The following is a 22,192-nucleotide window of genomic DNA, read 5'->3' on the forward strand; positions in this document are numbered from 1 at the left end:
TCCCCACTTTCTCAGTACAGTCACTCTAATTATACTCCCTATTTTGACTAAAACATTTTAGAGTAGCAAATACATGATGACCCAGAATCTTTCTGTCTGTGGGTATTTGACTAGAATTACCCAATGGCAGTATTTTGTGCATTTCTGTTGTCACAACATGTGATGGATTTTGTTTCCTTTTTACCACTGGAAATAGGTAGTGTGTTAAAGACACACATATCTAGATTAACTAAAATAATCTTCCTTACTTCAAGTTGACGATCTTAAAATCAACTGATTAAGGACGTTTAATCACATCTAGAAAGTACCTTTGTAGCAACACATAGATTAGAATTTGATTAAATTACTGGAGACTGTAGTCTAGCCAAGTTTATACATTAAATAGATTATCATAGTATCTATGAAGAAAAAGATCGATGGCACATTTATAGAAACTTCAGAAAAATCAAAATGTTTAAATCAGTGTGCTTGTGTGTATTCTACATAATTAGAGGCTTTTTTGAGCACTTGAGAACTTTAAGTATTTGTATTCAAATTTTATACTTATTTTCTATATTTTGAATTTTTAAATAAGTAGCACAATAGAAAAAAATGCCAAGTTTTGTTTATATTGTATTTTACTGTGATTTTAAAAAAGAAAGTAGTCTACCCAGTCAATGGATGTAAAAGCAAATATAAACCAGTGAAACCTAATTAAACTTTTAAGTTTTTGCACAGCAAAGGAACCCAGAAGAAAAACAAAACAACAACCTATGGAATGGTAGAAAATATTTGCAAATGATGTGACTGACAAAGGTTTAATTACCACAATATATAAACAACTCATACGACTTAATAGCAAAAAAAAACCCAATCCAAAAATGGGTGGAAGACCTAAACAAGCAATTCTCCAATGAAGACATACAAATGGCCAATAGGCCCATGAAAAAATGCTCAATATTGCTAATTATCAGAGAAATGCAAATCAAAACTACAGTGAGGTATCACCTCACACCAGTCAGAATGGCCATCATTCAAAAGTCCATAAATGGTAAATGCTGGAGAGAGTGTGGAGAAAAGGGAACCCTTCTACACTCTTCTTGGGAATGTAGTTTGGTGCAGCCATTATGGAAAACAGTATAGAGATTCCTCAAAAAACTAAAAGTAGACTTACCATATGATCCAGCAGCCCCACTCCTGAACATATATCTAGAGGAAACTTTAATTTGAAAAGATAACATCACCACAGTGTTCATAGCAGCACTATTTACAATAGTCAAGACATAGAAACAACCTGAATGTCCATCAACAGATGACTGGATAAAGAAGTTGTGGTATATTTATACAACAGAATACTACTCAGCCATAAAAAGACTAAAATAATGCCATTTGCAGGAACATGAGTTTGAGTAAACAAAAATCTGGAGATCGTCATTATAAGTGAAATAAGCCAGAGAGAAAAGAAAATACCATATGATATCACTTACATGTGGAATCTAAATAAAAAAGGCATAAATGAACTTACCTACAAAACAGAAACAGATTCAGACATAGAAAACAAACTTATGGTTACCATCAGGGAACAGGGGTAGGAAGAGATAAATTGGGAGTTCGAGATTTGCAAATACTAACAATTACATATAAAATAGATATAAAAAAATTTCTTCTGTATAGCACAGGGAACTATATTCATATCTTGTAGTAACCCATAATAAAAAAGAATATGAAAAGAAATACATGTATGTATATGTATAACTCAAACATTATGCTGCCCATCAGATATTGATACATTGTAACTGACTGTACTCCAATTAAAAAAAATACTAAGAAAAGTAAGTAAAATACAGTGAGGTTTAAGGGGGTAAACATCTTAACTTCAGTATGATTTGGGATAAATCTCTTACTTCTTTACCTCAAACTTCCTTGTTTGTATTTTTCTTTATTCTCTAGATCCATGAACTAAATCCTCTCACTACCTCTTTGCCTCCTTTGTTTACCAATATGCTCATGGTTTCATGTCATTATCATACTCATTCTTGGGTCTGCACTCTTTTCTGTTGCTGCTCTCTTTTGGTATAACTCTATTTCTCCCAAATATTATTACTATTCTACATACCCTTTACCCACATCAGTTTCATAGTATTCTTTTATGTTCTCTAATGCTTTTAAAAAAGACTAACCTGTCTCATCAGAGTAAATCTTGATTTGCAAGTTAATACTGTCTTGCATTCTAAGTACTCCCTATAAACAATTTTCATCCATTGAAAAAGTTGTGTTTTCCTTTTCCAGATCTAATAATAGAGTATTTCAAAATATCACTCAGTCTTGTAGACATAGCACAATGCCCAAAACTAAAGCAGTATCAGGTTCTAGTGAAGGTAAAATAAGCAAAACTGTATTACTTTCAAATGACCAGTTTGTCTGCCTTCTAACTCCTGAAGATGGGTAACTGAAATTTTTCTCCCCCAGGAATTTTGCCTATTTTTGTTATAGCCTATAGAAACCACTTCTGTGAGGCTGGAAATTCATCTATTTGCGAGATTTGGCTTATAAAGCAATTTCCAAATAGACTGGTTTATCTACCTACTAGGTTAAGAAATTATAAACTGTTAACATTCTGTGATCTTACAATGTGCCAATTTATAAAATAAAATTTCTTTTCTGTTAATCAAAATTTACTCAAAAATTTTGTCACTCTTAATTTTGCTTTTGTGAGTAGAAGCAATAGAAGTTTTAAATTATAATTTATTCTCAAATAAGTCAATGATTAAAATATTCTTGGAGCAATTACTCCTATTGTGTACACCAGAGTGTTCCTTCTGTGAAAATGTTGTATGGATGAGAATGAATATTCCAAAAGAATTTTAGTTACATTTTATCATAAGTGAGTGTAATTTCTCCTCCTTTAGTTTATTCCACCACAAACCAATCTATTTTACAGCGAAGATCTAAGGAAAGTATTTAAAATAATCCTAATTATCCTTATGTTTCTGATTTTTTTTCCTGCCAGCATTTTCTACCCTTCTCTGCTTTGATGAGGCTCTTTGGGTAATAAGCAAAATTAATTTGCAAATATTGAACAACTGTTTGGAATATTTTTAAGTTTCTCAACTTGTAGTTAGCACTTTAACGTGCTTTTGGATTGTCTTGTCTTGTTCTTTATATGTATAATCCATGTCTATATTAAGAGGAAACTTGACCAAATTTAGTACAAATAGTATTACCATCAAGTTACATGAAGACAAATGCTAAAGCTTACAATTGTTTTTTTTTTTCTTTCATCTGAGCTACTGGCAGTAATCCAGAGAGCGCTAATGATCATAATATCAGTGATTTAATTAAGTTTAATATATCAATTCTGTCAACGTTAGTTCTTGAATTTTGATTCATAGTCATTAAAGAGAAATATACCATATTATACTAGCATTTAACCTAGCTTTCACTGATGTTATAAATTAAAAAAAAAATAAATTAAACAGGATGCGGCCCTCCTGAAACAAATATTTGAATTCCAATGACTAATAAATAAAATCTATTTAAGTCTCTAAATCATTTTAGTGACGTGTCCAGTTGAATAGCAATTCATTAGCATTTGCTATCACAGAAAACTAAAATAAGAAAATCTCTTTTGTCTAGTATTTATTCTATAATTTTCTATTCAGTTCTATAAGTTTAACATTATCAACTACATTTGCAGATAGCATCTCGCTGCATTCTCTCTCTCTAAATCTTTATGTGTGTATGTATGTAATATATACACACATACATAAATGTATATAACATATTTACAATATAAACATAAATGTGTATATATATGCACACATTCTCTCCCCATTCAACCTTTCCCCCCAGCCTTTGGCAATCAGCTGCATTAATAGAGGTGTGAGTAAATGCCCAATTAAATAATTATTATTATTTTAAGTCTTCTGATAGAGCTCTTTAATTAATTTGACGATGATCATATGGGGCATAAGGGAGCGTCTGTTGTGTTCACGACTGTTCATTTCTTAAAATTGAGTAATGGTTACTGGAGTGTGTTCAACAAAGAACAGTGAATTGAACTGTAACTTGATCTTTGGATATGTTTGGTAAGTTCTAGTTTAGTAAATAAATGCATTCTCATATATAAATTGTATATTTTAACATATTATTTAGTAACTACCCCTTACATGCTTCCCTTCCCACCAAAAATGGAAGCTTTCCTTTACAAAGTCACAGCCAGCTCCTTTCTAATCTTCAGCTATCATTTTCTTCTTTCAGCCTTCCGCAAGGTGGTTAATCCTCTTCCATTTCATAACCTTTGTCATATTTGAAAATAGCTCACATGGGCCTCTGAGACTCTTCTTAAAATGAAAATTTGTGGTGTCTTTCACTGATCATTGCATATGAAATATTTAATTTCCTCACAGTTTTTTAGCTCTGTTCTGAACACATGTTGTCCTTTTTCCCATAGATTTATTGTAAATGATGTTGTCAAATTTTGAAGCCAAATTTGAAGCTAAATTCAAATTTTGAAATCTGCAATTTTAGCATATATTTAAGTTGACCAAAAAACAAACTTAATCAATTCTAGATTACAGGCTATCAGTGATACAGTGTATTAGACTTTTTGTTCATATTTTTAATATTCTAGAAATTTGCCTATTAACAGCAAGAACAATTTGTGTTTTGTGTGTGTGAAACATTCTCTTTCTAAGCTGCATCTACAAAATGCTATACAAGTAAAGTTTAGTATTTTAAATCTGGATAAAATGAGTATGTTTTGCATACTAATATTAGGAATTGTGCTCAGCTACGGACAGACACGCAGGATGAACAGTGTCTTAAACAAATAATGGATATGTTTTCTCTTTCACAGATGGATAAATCCAAAGATCTGGTGTGACAGCTCCTCAGTGCTACACAAGGTTTGGGTTACTTTTTGCTGCTACAGTTTCTTAAACATCTTTTCGAGGCTCCATCCTCAAATTTGCCTTATTGTAACAAGATAACTGCTGAAGCTACAGTGATCATACCCCTGTTCTAAGTAGGACTAAGAAATTGGCAAGTATATGAAGGCTGAATCCAGCTGAGTCAGCACATCTTTTAATGTCATTCTCTGTGAAGTATTCCCCCAAAATCTAATTGTCCAAATGTTTATACTATTGCTGGCCCTCTGGCAAGATGAAATATAAATGCTCTCATTTTCACTCCAAAAGTATATTTTTATAAAGGAACAAAGGGAATGTAGACATTGGTTGGGAAACTAGTCATCTCTTATGCTGGATTCAGAGTTTGTCATCCAAAGTATTTGCTATTCCTTCCCCTCACAAGTTTGAGAACCCACTTTCTGGTTTTAGTATCAGTCCTTTGTAAAAATGTTGAACAACAGTAGGCTAATGAAAACTCCTTACTAAGTAACACTAGAAGAATATATTCTTGTGTGCTTCAATTCAGTAATCAGTGCACTTTATATATAGCATTCAATCAAATACTGATTGTATAATTTATACAGCATCCCACGAATATTTGTTTTTCTTTTCCCTATGTCCAGGATCTGGAGTGGGTATAGTGAGTGCATGGTTTAATGATGCCAGAAGGCTGGAAACACCAAATAAAACATTGGATATGACATTGGAAGAGAATACTTTGCACTGGAATTGCCAGTGAAATGGACACAAAGAGGAGCAGATCCAGACAATCATGAGATCCTGTACTAAGAATGCCTTTATAAATGAACACCTGCTCTTTTTGAACAGCATTTTCAAACTAAATGCTTTACCAGGTGAGTGTGTAATGAGGGATTTACCACCCTAGAACAAATTAAAGTCATCATTAATTAATTAGTTATTTTAAAAACCTACCCTAATTTGACTTGATTTTGAATAACATTATTTTCTTAAAATCGTTTTCATGTGGGATTATTTCCCCAAACTCTGTTTAGCTAAGTTTATTTACCTGTTTCACCAGTGCATTCCATTATTAGTAAGGACACTTCCAATTAGGGTGATTTGCAGTCTCTGACTCGACAGCCTTTGATAAATGAGTACATGAGATGTACCCCACAGCTAATGAAATTCCACACCTGAGTTTGGATGACATCAAATGTGCCACAAATTGTTTCCTTTCCTAAGCATAATTAACTAAAAGAGAAAAAAAAATCTCATTTATGATTATCGTGCTAAATAATGCATATCTTCATGATATTTAATAGATAATTTACTTAAAACAACACTGTGGGAACCGATCTTTTTGATGCAACAGATGTTGCATTTATGCAAAATAAAAATAAAACCAGAATTCTACACTTGGAATACCCATCTAACTTTAAAGATAAGGATTTCTAGTAGCAGATTTCATTTCACAAAGTCTTATGAAATAGAAGAAAAATTATTGCCTTGACACTGTAAATTAACAGATTGCACATATGGATTAATACATCTAAATCTCCTTTTGTATAAAGGTAGAAGATTTCCACACCTGGCTAAATGATAATTATTAGACATGTCATTCTAATGCGTAAATTGAAAAGCCAGTGTACATTCACATGTGAAACTAAACATGGATTTATAGGCTTGTATTTAGTTGAATTTAAATAACAATAAATACAACCTTTTCTGGGGAGATATTTGTCATTTGGCAATGTGCCAGTTTTGCAGCTGATCCTGATAAGAACCTGTATGGTGTGACACTGGGGATTCCTCTCATCCCAATCCAGAAGAACTAGAAAAGGAATGTCTTTTGACCACAAAATTACATTCAGTTTGTAAATCAACTGCTCAATTTTTATAGCAGTTTTGAGTAAGAGTTGTGGAGAACTCTGTCTGAAGCATGTTCCTTCTTTCTATTATACTACACACCTCAAAGAATTTGTTTTTAATGATAAGAGAAAGTATAGGATTTTTGTTTCCATTGCATTATCACCATTGAAGGTGTTTAACCTTTTATTTTTCAGCAGTCTATTGTATTTCCTTAAATCATCAGAGCCATATTATGAAAATATACAGCTCAATAGGAAAATTAGGCAGTTAGCTAAAAAGTTTTACACTCCTGCAAAAGAAAGTCATCTTTCCCTAAATTGCAATCACAAGAGTATTATTATAGCTAAGAAGTTTTTGTTTTGTGTAAACATATATATTATTGAACTTAAGCTCAACATATAAAATGCCCTTGCTCCTTTAAATGACTTTAAGGAACAAACGTCTGATGCTTTGTATCAGCATAGAGCTCACATGAGATGCATAGATAGCATAATGTTTTGTCAAAGAAAATCAGATTATGTGGAAATTCAAAAGGCACACATAGTGGTTCTGTCTTTCTCGTGTAAATAAAATGTTCATAAATATCTGTAACTAGATGCAGAAATTTATCTCAGCTTCTAGTTCATAGTTATGTAATATCAATGCAAGTTAACTTCATTTATTTTATTTGCTATAGTTACACCCAAAGATATTTCTGTAAATCATGTGGAATCGGGTAAAAGATTAAATGACTTCAACTCATGTAATGTAGAATCACTCAGACCCCAGGTTCCAATTTACCAAAAGAGAAGGTGCTTACAAAAGTCATTCTAAGGTATTTGAATAAATGTTGCCTTAATAAATTAGAAAATGATAAGGCAGGCTCAGTTTCTATCAAGTAGAAAAATAAATTGCCAGTAATTGGGGTTTTTTAAAATCATATTTATCTTTCTGGCAGTAAACTTTAACTCAGCCTATCCAGACTTATTATGGGAAGTGGAAAAACAGAAACTGAAAACTGAAGCTCGGTGAGTAGAGCGGCCACACGGCACACACTGGGAAGAACCCTCACAGAAGGGGCTTCAAAAAACGCCGTGCGCACAGGCACTGACCATGAAGTAAAGAGCTTCTCCGGAAAAGGTGGCTTGGCCACAGCAGGAAGTACTAAGTTGAGTAACTTAGTCATTGTCCTGACTTACTTCAATCACATTAATTTTTATTTTATTTTATTTTTTTAATTTATTAAAGTATATTCCGTTTACAATGTTGTGTCAATTTCTGATGTACAGCATAATGGTTCATTTATACATATACATGCATATATTCCATTTCATATTCTTTTTCATTATAGGTTACTACAAGATATTGAATATAGTTCCCTGTGTTATACAGAAGAAACATACCTATTTTATATATAGTAGTTAGTATCTGCAGTTCTCGAATTCTCAGTTTATCCCTTCTCAACCCCTTTCCCTGCTGGTAACCACAAGTTCATTTTCTATGTCTGTGAGTCTGTTTCTGTTTTGTAAATAAGTTAATTTGTGCATTTCTTTCACGTTTAAATCAAATGTAATTTCCCCCTTTCCACCATGTCAGTGTATCTACCACCAACTCAAGTGAAATGTGACAAATAGAAAAATTGCAAATTTTTCTGAATGTTTCACATGCCAAAATTCTAATGTACAATGTCAGTTTGGTTAAGACCTCTCTTACCTCAAACAAATCACCCACTCACTGCCTCATTTAAATTTTCTGAGGACGTGACATTTTTAATGGAAAATATACATCATCTTTCACAGCTTAGGTTAAAATAGAGCAAGTAGGAAAATACAGCCCCATTTGCATATTTTTCTAATCCAAAGAGAAAAAAATATTTTCAAAAAAAGCATTGAAGTCTGTGCCATTACCACTGGGCAAATGATCAAGGATCAGGGACGACAGTTTTCCTCTTAATGCTGCTGGAGTCAGGAGAAGGGCCCGAGAGGGCTTTTCTAACCTCACCCAATCACAGATGGGTGGCATGTTGGCTTTGTAGCTGAAGTAAAAGCTGAACTGGTCGTAGAAGGTGTTGTAGCTGTCAGGGCCTGACACATTCTCCTCTTCTCCATGCAGACATTAAAAGCATTGTTCTGGAACTCTCCACCAGCTCTGAGTTGCCTGGAAAATGTATTCAAATTTAGAAAAAAAATGTTTTATGTATAAAATGGAAAAAATATTAGTATTCCTTAGTAAGTGCTCAGTACATGATCACCATTATTATTTAAACTACTACTACTAGTAAATATACTAAATAATGAAACATTTCAAAGTAAAAATAAAATCTATTATTATTATTATATTTTAAGAGCAAAGAATTTGAACAGCATACTTACATTTTTCAGTGCACAGCATTCAGGGCATAATTAGCTTGCCATGAAACCCATGATCCAATAAATATTAATTGGACCTGGGTTTTCAATTAAAAAAAAAAACTAACCTGCATTTTCTATCTTTGTAGAGACACGAACCAGAAAAAAACACAGTTTCAGGAGAAGGTCTTACAATCATCTTTAGGTGAATGACAGTGTGTTCCTTTAGAATTTGGAGCAAAACTCTTCTGTTTTCTGCAGGTGTTTTTCTTTTGAGTAAAAGCTTATGGATTGCTCTAGCTTCCTACTAGACACCAAATTATTTTCCACAAACACAGTGTTAATTAGTGCCTAACCTTGTCTCTCAGTAATTCATTTAGGGGATGTCAAAGGGGAATGTGACTCAGCTGGAAAGATGGAGAAAGTTATACATCCTCATTGGAGGGAGGGTTAACATGTGTTTGGATGTATGAGGGATATTTATACCATATTAGGGGAAAGTATTATTCTCCTGATGTCTATTTCAAAGTTAAATATATTTAGATGTCTGAGAATGCCAAATATATATATTTAATATTGTGGATGAGAAATAGGTTTTAAAGATGTGTATAAATGCCAAGTTGACAAGGAATAGATGGTGCTATGTCTTGTTGGTTAAACTGGGAACTACATTTCACAGAACACCCTGCCTGTCTTTTCCCAAGTAGTGTTGGCCAAAATAGAAATGTATGCTAGATTTGGAGGTCATTAATTAGACAAAGAAGGTGACAGATAGACACAACAAGCCCAATTATTTCAAGCTTATTCTTGTCTCCTGTATATGTCCAGACTTTCCAGATAACTGACACTGCAGCAACCAAAAGGGGTCTCAGACCCACTGACTTTGGACTAGAATGGCAGGAGCTAAACAGGGATTTGTGCAAATAACTTGATTTATTTTCATACACATAAATGTATGGAATTTAAATTCCATGTACATTCAATTTGTATTAAATTTAAATATAAATTGAATGCACATGGAAACTTAAATGGTTTTCATTATATAAAGAGAGTGTGTGTATACTTACGTCTGTATGTTTGTGTGTATATATAGATACATATATCTGGGGGGTTTTGATTAATTCTTATTAAATCTTCCTTTCTGAGATCAAATCTCACCAGCTTCTTCATCATACAATTATTTTCCATAGCTTAACTATTAGTTACTCTACTGAGTTGTAGTTTTAATATTTATAATGTGATCATCTGATGGTCTGTCCCACTACACTATAAATTCCATATTGGCAATCAATATGTTTGTGCTTGCCAGTGCAGCCCCAGTGCCTGACAGCTTATAGTCAATAAACATTTCGATGGATAAATGATTGGAATTCTGAATGAATGATGTACCTTTTGCTGGATTAAAGAGGACACATTTGTTAAATGACGGGCAGTAATGGATCTCTATATTTAGAGTAAAGAAAAAAATTATCATCATATATTAATTATCTACATACTCTAGTCAGTTAAGCTCTTACAAAACGCCATTTTTATGCTATTAAATGTACGAGTGATCTTATCTCCTAATTAATTACACAATAGACAATTATTGGTTTAGTTCTTTGTTTATATTTGTCTTTCTGTTTTAAGATATTCCCTATACATTGATAGCATAGAAAAATGTGTTAGTATATAAACACCATCACACAAATAAGAGAATATTGTCAAGAATATTCTTGTTAAATTTCAAGACCGCCTAATGGCATTTAAATGCAAAGAACTGCATACAAATCTGATAAAATTAACTTTATTTTGTACTTGAAATGTTATTTGCATCTCTTGTTACTAAAACAAAAATTTATTTGTATAATTAATCATTAGAATCTTCCCAAAGGATTTATTTTTTATAGGAAGGAAACTTTTGTGGTTTGCAGGTAATGAAATGGTTTCATCAAGGCTCTGTGGTGATTGATTATCTTTGCTTAGGAGATTTTCCTTATTCTTTGTCTAAACGATTCATTGATTACCTTCATTCACTTTTGTAATATCTCAGGAATAGCTTTTCATTGTTTACTACTGACAAGTGTTTCCTCTATAGCACACTATTGTTTTCATATTATTAAAAGTATTTATAAACACATGCACACAAATATCAGCCTTTAACATTTTATTTTCAGGCTCTAAAGAGTAAGACTACAAAGAAATTTACATCCTAAATAACCATTTCCAAAATAGTTCTTTTGTAGAGATTTGAGAATGTTAAAAGTAACTGTTTATAAAGGCAGAACAAAGAGAGTATATATTTACTATTTTTAATGCATAGTTTGCATGATTTCCAGATTTCATTGTTTTCATCATTTCCCGTAATATTCAGAGGTCAGTTTGAGGGAAAATGAACATACTTTGATATCAAGAAAATCCAGCTATTATGCATATCCAGTTTTTCCTAGTAAAGAGAAGTAAAGTCCAGGTTTTTACGTGAAAATAAAGAATTATAAGAAAGTGTTACCAGGAAGAAATGTACAGTTCTTATTTGATACATACATATATACATGACCATTGCAAGTAATTAGTGTATAAATTACAGGTAGCTAGGTACATCCTAAATTCTGAAAAGATATTCTAGTTAATACTGAATATTTTTAAAATTTGTATCATTTTATATAACATTATATATTTACTTAGAAAGCTTTAATAATACTACAGAAGGAAAGGAAACAATCCTATACTTTACCTAAATTATATGAAATTTCAAATTAGTTAAAAATTAAGAAAAAAAACTGACAGGGAACAATTTGTTTTTCATAGATCATTTATCTGGCAACATTAGCCATATGACATGTGCCACTAACTTTAATGGAAATTTGACTAATAATAATTGTTAAAAGCCTAAACATATAGAATATACATGTGCAAAACTCAATATTAGAATACCACTTTAGTTGATGGTCATGCCATTCCTGAATTATTTAAATTAAAAGAGATTGTTTGCATAGTTATTTAGTGACAGTGCTATTCTCCAAGACGTAATGGTTGAGACAGAAAATCTAGAAAAGAGGGAACATTTCTGAAAAATTTTCTCTTCTGATTTAAGATGGTGACTAGTTAGCAGATAGTAATTTATAACCCTTTTCCTCTATGTAAGTAGAGAAAATTTGCAACAATAATAGTGGTCAGGTCACAAGATATAGAGAAGAATCTTCACTAATGCTTTGGCAGAGGAGCCCTTGAAACAGCAGAATCTAGGGGGAAAAAAAGTGAAGAAATTTCTACCCAATCCAAAGGTTGAGCTCAGAACTCCTTTTCTAGATGGTTAAGGTCATTTGAAGCCTTTCAGACTGATACACCCCATCCTTGCCAGCACTGAAACCCTGCATTCCAGGAGAAACAGAATCTAAAACAGATGGGAATTAGGGGCTTTATGTGAGCCTTGTTATCTATCTTTTTATCCAATACATCCTCACTCAGCAATCTCAGACTTATTTATGGAAACACATTTCCTCAGATCGTCTCTTGATATCTGATAAGGCAGTAGTTTTAAGAGAGTAGACAAGTATAGTACATTTTTCCTGTGACTGTTCTGAATTTACTCCATGGTTTTTTTAATTCTCTCTGTCTCTCTCTAAATCAGAAGAACCTGTAGTTCTCCTTTTCCTGTATGTTTCTCCTTTACTTTTGCCTAGAACACTTTACTTCTGACTCTTCTGATCTTGTTGGGGGAGGGGTCCCCACACCAAGCAGATCTCCATGACTCCAGCTGTGTATCCTACAATGCAATTCAGTTCTGACAGAATCTGCCCAGAAATAGTGTCATATCCCACAGGCTAACGGCTCAGTCCTGAAAGACTGGCCCCCTCCGCCACCCTCCCGGCACATTTCAGTTACCAATCTCAAGCTCAGTTGTCACCTGTGCTTCTGACCTACTAGTTAGAGATCAGAGTCTCCAATGACCTCTTTCATGGGTTCAATTAACTTGCTAGAGCTGCTCACAGAACCCAGATAAATGTTTTATTTACTGAATTACTGGTTTATTATTAAGTGATGTAACTTAGGAACAGCCAGGTGGAAGAGATACACAGGACAAGGCACAGGAAAGAGTAGGGAGCTTTCATGCTCTCTCCATGCACCCACTCTCCCCCAGCCTCCATGTGTTCACAACCCAGAAGCTTTCTGAACCCCACCTTTTTTTAGGTTTCTATTACATAGGTGTGATTAATTAAATTATTGACCACTGTTCATTGATTCAACCTCCAAGTTCCTTTCTCCTCCTTGGAAATCAGGGTATGGGACTGAAAGTTCCAACCCTTTATTCAAGGTTGATTCACCTGGCAACTAGCTCCTAGCCTTAGATATTTTCCAGAAGTCACTCCATTAACATAAACCTAGTTGTGGTGGAAAGGGGCTTGTTAAGAGTAACAAGAAACCCATTTCATTTTTATGGCTCTGAAGGGACTTCTGAAACTGAGGACAAGAGACCAAATACTATGACAGCAAATACTTGCATCGCTCAGGAAATCCCAAGGGATTTAGAAGCTATGAACTAGGTACTGTGGGCAAAGACCAACATATATGAGAAATACATTTTGGCTATCTGACCAGTTATCTATATTTTTAAATCACAATATTGCACACTTTATGTGTAAGAGTGTGTGTATGTGTAAAGACTGAGAGTACAGAAGACATTACATTTCAGTGATATACTTCAGATAGATACAGAATATATTTCAAGACTGACTTCCATTATACATTAATACATTACTCAGAGGTTACCTCCTCATTTAAAGTTTCCAGTCTTCTGATTTGAATTATTCTTGTGTCTGAAATAGATATGATAAAAATGCCATGAAGTCTTTATACTTATTTTAATATGTAAGTTCCTACATTATGATTTATATGTAACTCTTTCTACAAAGAAGCCTAACCTTTATTCCATTAGGTTCCTCAAGATTCCACACATTTTTTTTTCCTTTCTTAGATACAGCAGAATTCCTTGAAGAAGTGGTGTATAGTGAATGTCTATAATTCCCCTTCTCCCATTCTCTTTTTGGTCCATTTTAATGAGCCTTTCATATCTTGACTGGACAAAAACGCTGCTTCTTAGGATGACCAGTTTTCTCCAGGTAAATACAGTGGTCAATTTTAGTCTTCATTTTACTTGACCTTTAAGTAGCATTTAAGACATCTGTCATGTCCTTCTCCTTGAAACATTCTCTGTAATTGACTTCTCCAAATACGTTCTCCTGGTTCCTTCCTGTCTCACTGGCCAGTCCTCAGTTTCCTTTGTTGCTTCCTTCTCTTCACTGGTCTGCAGAAGTGAGTGTCCCAAAGTTCAGTCTTGGGAATTCTCTTTGCATTTTTTCTAAGTGATCTCATTCACTTCAGTGGCTTTAAGTCTGTATGCTGATCACACCCTGATTTATTTCACCAGCCCAGGAAACTTCCCCAAACTCTGGACTTGAATGTATAACCACTTACTTAACATCTCCACTTGAATATGGACATTAGGCATCGCAAACGTGTCCAAATCTAAGCTGCGAAGGTGGCAGTCTTTTTCCAGAAACCTGTTCCTGCATTCTTTCTCAATTTTGAATAAAGAAATGCCATTCAGGATCCTCTGTTCAAAAACCTGGAAGGCATCTGATACCTCCCTTTCTTACATTCAACCCATCATCATACTCTGTACATTTTTCCTGCAAAAATACACAGAATCTGACCACTCTTCACAGTTATCATGAAACACCCACATCCATACTAATCTAATTTCTCAGCTAGATGATTGTAAAAGCTTTAAAAATTGTCTCCCTGCTTTTACCCCTGCAAACAGATAGTCTATTCGTAGAATAGAACCAGAATAATCAAAATGACTATTTAAAATGGTCAATCAGAACATGTCACTACTTTTCTTCAAACCCTCCTGTGGTTTCACATCCCACCCAGACTTCCCTCAGTGCCTACAAGGACTTGCCTAATCTTAGTGTTCTTCTCTCTAGTTCTATCTCATGCTGTCCTTTCTGTTCAGTCATCACCTCCTGCAGTGACCTCCTCTCCGTACCGCTAGTCTGCCAGGCGTGCTCCCATCATAAGGTCTTTGTATTTGCTCCTTTCTTTGGCTTAATCACAGTCTCAACAGAGAGTCATATGCCTAATTATGCATCATCTTTCAATTAACAGCTCAAATGACCTTTAAGGGAGGCCTACCCTAATGACTTTATGTAAAACAGTGGCCCCTGCGCACGCACGAACGCACACAGACACACACACACACACACACACACACACACACACACACATATTCCCTTTCACTTTTTCCTCATTTATTTCCATCATTCATCACTTTTCACTTTTGGATATACTAAGCTTTTTTCTATGAGTTTATTTCTCTGTCTTCTTTACTAGAATATAAGCTCCATGAGAAAAGATACTGTTTGTTGTTTTGTTTACTGCTGCATTCCTAGAGCAAAACAGTACACGTGGATGCCCAGTGAATATGTATTAAATGAAAAAAGTGAGGCATAAATATGTTGTTGTTATTTACTCTGATAGTCAACAGCCTAAGTGGGACATTGGGTTACCACAAGTCTGAGCATCCCTGAGAGCCTGTCAACACAGAACAGTAACAGTTCTTGGATTCTGTGGTTTTTAGGTTCCTAGATTTAATGATATGTGGTATCTACCATGATGCAAAAAGTGTATTACTGAGTACTGGATAGCATTTCCTGGCGATAGTCTCAGATAAAATGTTTCTGAGAAAAATTATTTCCCTGTGTGTGATCTGGGATTGAATCCGTTTCTCAGGTGGATTCTGAGCAGGAATCCTTCATTAAAATGGGCAGATCAACCAAGTTGAGGCCACCTTGCCCAATAAGTGAAGCCATTTTATAAGACTGCCACCTTCAAGTGAGGACGGGTTTGTTACTACCTTTGTCATCATAGTCTTTGGGGACCCTCCATGATCAATCTCCTGTGGATATTATTAGACATCGTAGAAAAGCAACGATCTCACTCTTATACCTAATTTCACACTGTATATGCCTTTAAGGATTCTGATTCTCTAATTTTAAGTATGTCCCCTATGTTCTCCCTGCTATTCATAATAGGTCAGTATCTCTACTCTTAATAGATGTGGCAACCAAACATCCATCTTCAATTATGATCATGGATGTAAAGATATTTTTATGCCTGTGACAATGGTAACATCAACAGCTCACCTAGAAAGTTACTAAACAGCAATAACCCGTACAGTAGCTAAACTGTAATGCCGGCAGTGAGTTCACCGCTATCCCTTAGAAGAAGTTCCATCTAGCTGTCTGGATTCAGTCCCGCTTCAGTTAGGAGTGGGTATTTCTCTTTGTATTCCTTAAAGCCTAAAACTCATCCCAACTCCCTGCTCCCAGCCAGAGAGGTGCTAGCATGTAGAGCTGTTGAACGGCAGCGTTTCCATAGCTGATCACTTAGAAGGAGATGAAGGTGCTGGTGCATTCAGAGACAGTTCATCCTCTGAAGCTCTTCCATTCAGCTACCAGGTCCCTACCACATAGCGGGCCCATCTGTGCCCGTCTGCATTCACGTCCCTACTCCTGGGCTCTCCTCTTCTTTTTCCTTTATGTCTCCTCCTCCTCCTGGCACAATTCTTACATATCTAATTTAAACTTTTGATAGTATTTTCTTTCCAAAAATTCTAATTATTTCTGTTCCATAGCAGCTTCTTTTGTTCTTTTGTCATGGATTCAAAGTCATTATACTGAGGACGAGAGAGTATTCAAAATAAAAATGCCTGAGTCTTTGATGACATCATTAAGCCACTGAATCAATCCTGGGGCCATTAACTCCCACCTTCTGTTTATGTAATCATTAAAAGTTCTTATTAATCGCAACTGAGAGTGAAATTCACTGAATGACTAAATGTCTCTTTATCTGACTTACAAAATAGAGGGTAGGTTGCATATGACACCTTTTGATAAAAAGTCTCATACCTGAGACTTTCCTGTCATTTTTGCTGGTAATTGCAACTGGAGTCTATGGACAATAAAAGAAAGGATATAAAAGTAACTATTTCAAACATAATTGTTGAGTTTTTGCGCAGGGATTTGGAATTGTGTTGCAATTCAGGGAGACATAGGTTGAAGTAACTCCCAGTCCTTGACAGAATGGATGAGTAAGAGTGGGTGGACTCTAGAAGTGGGTAATGTTTGTCTTTGGGTAAAAGCAATGTTTGGAAAATAACTGACCCTTCAGTGGCTGCTGTGCCTTGAATGTATACTCTCTGTTGGTAATGGACTACACTGGAATGAAGGAGATTCATGAATGTTTGAGGGGCAAAGTCCTGCAACAAAATAAAGTAATTAGTCAGAATAAAATTTAGGATGAGATCAAGGTTTCTGTGCTGGGCCATCTCGGAGCAGATGAGAAAGGCAGTATATAATACTGTGACTAATGGGTTATGCTGGCATTCAGACCCACTCCTGGAATTTTTTATTATAGGTGGAAGTGATGTCATACAATCCATAAACTCAGCAAGAAGGTCTGAACCTATGACCTCGGATAGACTAACCTACAAACTGCAGACGATAGAACCAGTCTGAGCAGCCTCTCTCAGAGCTGGCTTAGGAAATGTCATGCGGAACTGTATTAGTCTGTAAACTGGATACTTCCATATGTGACCATGAAGATAGATGCAGCAAACATCAACCAACATCCTCTCTCAAATTCATACTCTTAGGATGTTTTTCTTTTTTCCCTCAGAGCATTCCTTCATGAGAAAATACATTCTTTCATAACATGGTCACTATCTTTGTTACATGATTCAGTGTTCTGTTATTAAATCATGCATTTAAAACAGTTCAAAATAAACAATTAAACATTTTAAACATAGAAAACTTAGAGTAGTTATGAAGGAAAAACTGAACTTGAAAGGAAAAAAGTAAACTACGATCTAAGTGAATCCAAATATAGAGCAGAGTGTATTTATACTGTACTATTGTTGAGGAAAAAATATACTTGTGTGATTTTTTTTCTTCCAGTTCAAACAGACTTCCATTTGAAATTTCAAAATTCTTTTGTATTCCTGTACTGAATGGTAAATGCTTTGTATGAGAGAATTCTTTTATTCAGAAAATATGGTATTATTTGATATTTCTGAAATTTCCTGTATGCTTTTAGGCAGATACCAGACATACTAAAACACTTGAGTTTTAAAATAACTGGTATTATAAGGAATAGGCACAAATAGAGTATCTAAAATGCTTCATCATTATTTTTGCTGTGAACAGAATCAGCTTTATAAACTCAGAGCTGGTTTCTTTCAGGCAATTATCATGAATACACATGAATTGTGTTCATTTTCCATTTATGCTGCAAACAGTCGACACTGGAACTGCAGTATAATAATCAGCACACCTTAATGCTCGTCATTCTCTGGGTCTGGATTTTCCCAGGCCACAATGACTTGTATGCTTTACATCAAAATTAAAGGTGCAATAATGGGGAACTCTTTCTGGTGTTTTCTTTTATTGTAAGTAGAAAACTAAATATTGGAATCCTCTAACTTACAAACAGGTCATGTTCCAAACAGCCATTTTAAAGTCAGGTGGGAGGAAATAAGAATGCATTTTCTTACCAAAAATAGCAGTTAAGCATCATAGCTGATTTTTGGAGAATAAAGAAAGTGAAATTTCTAGCACACCAGCATTTATGGCCAGAAATGTTTACTCTCGCAGTAAAACAAGGTTTTCTCTCTCTGCTCATCTCTTTTTTTCTACTATCCAGCAATGTACGTCTGCTTCTTCAAATCAGCAATGCGGTTGGACACAGTTGGGATGGGGGCTGATGGGCAGACTGTCTTCTTCAAGTAGGTTCAGGACTTAGGTTCTTGTAACTGCTTACAGTGAATTCCCAGCTCCAATGGGTCCAGCCATTAATAGGTGCAATTAATTCTCTTAGAGATCAGATTCTACTCAATTATGACAGATGATAAATTAAAATATGATAAAATTTGAAAATTTGATAGAAATATATCAAGGTGACAGGGCTCAGGAGGAAAGACCTTTTTCAGGGGGTGATCTTTAAGTTGACCCAGGAGGATAAGGACTTGAGTAAGCAGAGGAAATAAGTGTGTCTGTGAAACTTAAAAGGCTGGCGGCTTAACCCTAGCGACACATGGTAGAGGCACGTTCTGTATAACTTTGCCAGCCAGGAGATTGCGTTTGGATTTTATCCTAAGCAACCTAGGAAGCAAGTGAAGGTTTTAAGGTGAGTAATGTTATGTTAACATTTGAAAAGATCACACTGGAGTTAGCCCTGTAATGAAGGCCTATTCTCTTTTCTATTTTTTTTTCTTTGTGCTTTCTCTCTTTTATCCTTCCCTCCTCCTTCCTGTGTTTCTCTTTTCTTTGCCAACAAGGCAGATTTCAGAATTAAACTTGATAATGTGATTTATGAAAAAGTTGTATGATTGCGTCATCCATTTCTTTAACAAATATATATTGAGTGTTCTTGATGTGAAGACTAACCAAAATACCAGGTATAGAGCAGCCCTCCGAAGGAGGACAATCAATATTTTAAAAATAACTAAATAACTAAATTACAGAGTGAATCAGATAGCAGTAAATGTGAGAAAGAAAAATTAAGCAGAGAAGATAGATGGAGAGTGTTGGAGGATGGAAGAAATTTCAGTCTCTTATAAGGTTGTCAAAAGAGCCTCACTGCAAAAATCATGTTTACGTAAGGACTAAAGGATGAGGAAGTGGACCTCGTACTCTGGACAAGAGATGTTCAGGCAGAGCAAAGTGCTCATGCCCCGAGCGAGAAGCACAAGTGCTGTGTTTAAGAAGAGCAAGAAAACAACTTACACAGCCTCAGGACTGGATCCTGCAGACCCATGGAGAGCCTTGCAAGAATGTTGCCTTTACACTGAGAACATGGGAAACTTTTAGAAAGTTTTCATCAACTAATGATAGGATCTGTCCTAATTATAACAGGCTCACTCTGGCTGCTCCCTGAAAACAACTTCAGGAGAAAGGCAAAAGCAACATTAAAAAGTTAAGAGATACTAAATAATAAAGGCAAGAGAGAAAAGTTGTTTGGATAAAGCGGTAGCTTCGAAAAAAGTAACAGATTCTAAATATATTTTGGAGGAGGTTCTTATAGAACTTGTACAGGAATTGGATGTTGGATATGAGACAAGGAAAATAATCAATGATGATCCCCATGTTTGGCTTAAGCAACAGAAGGAGAGTTGGCTTTAATGAAGAGGAGAGTGAGAGGCAGAGTTTTGTTTATTCAGAGTAAGGGATGGAGGTAGAAGGCAGTCTAAGGACTTCGGTTTTGAACAGGTAAAGTTTGGAATGTCTATTAGATACCAAGTGGAGATGAAATTTAGGCAGTTAGATGAATGACCAAAAAAGAAGTTGTTACATAGATGGTATTTGGAGTCATGATAGGAGTTGAGGTCAATAAGAAAGTAAATGTAGATAAAAAAGATTCAGAAGTAGATCCTTGAGACACTAAAATTTCAAGGCCTGGACATAAGCAGTCAAGTTTTGCAAAGGAAACAGAAAATAAAATAGATCCAAAGAAAACAGTAAGAATGCTGTATTTTAGAACAAAAGCCAGGAGGACACAACTGTTATTCAAGACTGATTTAGACTAATAATTGAAAGCTGGACTTTGTGACATCTATAGAAAAGGACATCTTAAGGGAAGCTCAGAATTTAAAGAATGCTTGGCGACGATGCAACAGCAAATCAGAAGAGAACAACTGGAGACTTTGACCATAGACGGTTCCTTTGAGGTTATTTTGCTCTACCCAAAAGAAAGAAAAAAAGCCTGTGAGAAATAAATGGAATTTAAGAGATAGTTTTTCTGATTTTAACTTTTAGTGGGAAATAGAAATATTTTTGTGATCATAGGAATAATCTGTGAGATCAAGAATCATAGAGAATGGAGTAACAGAAGAGAAAAGCTAAAATAAGGTCTCTGAGCAGGTAAGTGAGGGTGAAAAATGTGTACCAGGAGCACATAAAATTCTCCCATAGAAACTGGAGAGAACCCAGACCTGGGTGGGTGGGGAGCTGTGGTGGTGGGAGGTGGTGGGAATTCTCTTCTGATTGATTGAACATAATTTTTTTTCTCAGTTAAATATGAAGCAAGGCTATTCCCCCGAGAGTGAGAATGGGAAAGAGAACTGCAGAAAGATTAGAGGTATAGAATTATTATCTGAAAGAGTGGAGGGTAACTGGGATAGGGAAATAGAGAATGACCCCTGGGAACTACTTAGAGGCAGTGATCATTAATTTTAAAGTGCGCTTTTCTCAGTCTTTTTCACCTTTATCAGTGAAGCTTTGATACTTTTATGCTGTTTAAGGTTTTTATTTCTCCACTGGCCAAGAAGATGCTGCTGTACTTTGTCGCATCTGTACGTTTTCTTTTCGTATACAATATTGTAATGAATATGTTGTTTAACAACACTTACTTTTTAACCTTTAAACATGTTCTATACCCCATCAATTGCTCACTGAAAAAAAGTTACACCATAGCTATAGTCATAAGGAGTGACAATAACTTGACTCACCAACTGTAAATGAAAATAAAGCCCACCTTAAAAATGCCCTCATAAGCCCAACTAACAGATCAATAGAACAAATTATTGTTTGAGGATCAGTGACTTATTTATTACAAGACAATTGCTGAATGAACATAAAAATTTACAGGGATGATGAGTATGTTTTTAGTGAACTTTAATAATACATATTTTCAAAGTACTATACAATGGTTATTACATTGCCCAGCATATAGTCAGAAATCAACATTAGCTAATATTATAAGCAGTGCTGGTGTTCGTACTATTACCATTGATAATATATTCATCTCAAAATCTATTTATTTACTTACGATTTCTACAATTATACCAAATTGGTGTGCATGTCATCTTTATCGACTCCCCTATTTCCTTGCTAAAAGTTTATTGCATTAATTACCTACTTTTTACTCTATTTCCGGTGTGTTTATTTTGGAGTTGCAACTACAATATAAGCCCCCTAATTATTATGATCATCCTAATTTCAACTTCTTCAATTACGGTAGCACTGATTGACCAGTGTTACATTGCTAAATTGTGAGTCTAAACAAAATTTTCTTACTGAATGTTCTTGGATGGCTGCCTATAACCTC

At 34.8% G+C, this 22,192-nt stretch overlaps 1 long non-coding RNA gene across 1 annotated transcript; it reads left to right on the forward strand.

The window, feature by feature from the left end:
- Nucleotides 1–4,859: 4,859 nt before the first annotated feature.
- On the forward strand, nt 4,860–7,962 carry LOC116667192. Its single transcript, XR_004323999.1, has 3 exons — nt 4,860–4,886; nt 5,513–5,743; nt 7,657–7,962. It is a non-coding gene; the product is annotated as an uncharacterized LOC116667192 (long non-coding RNA).
- The last annotated feature ends 14,230 nt before the right edge of the window (nt 7,963–22,192 follow it).

This window comes from Camelus ferus, chromosome 2 (assembly GCF_009834535.1).
Source record: "Camelus ferus isolate YT-003-E chromosome 2, BCGSAC_Cfer_1.0, whole genome shotgun sequence".
Taxonomy (NCBI): domain Eukaryota; kingdom Metazoa; phylum Chordata; class Mammalia; order Artiodactyla; family Camelidae; genus Camelus; species Camelus ferus.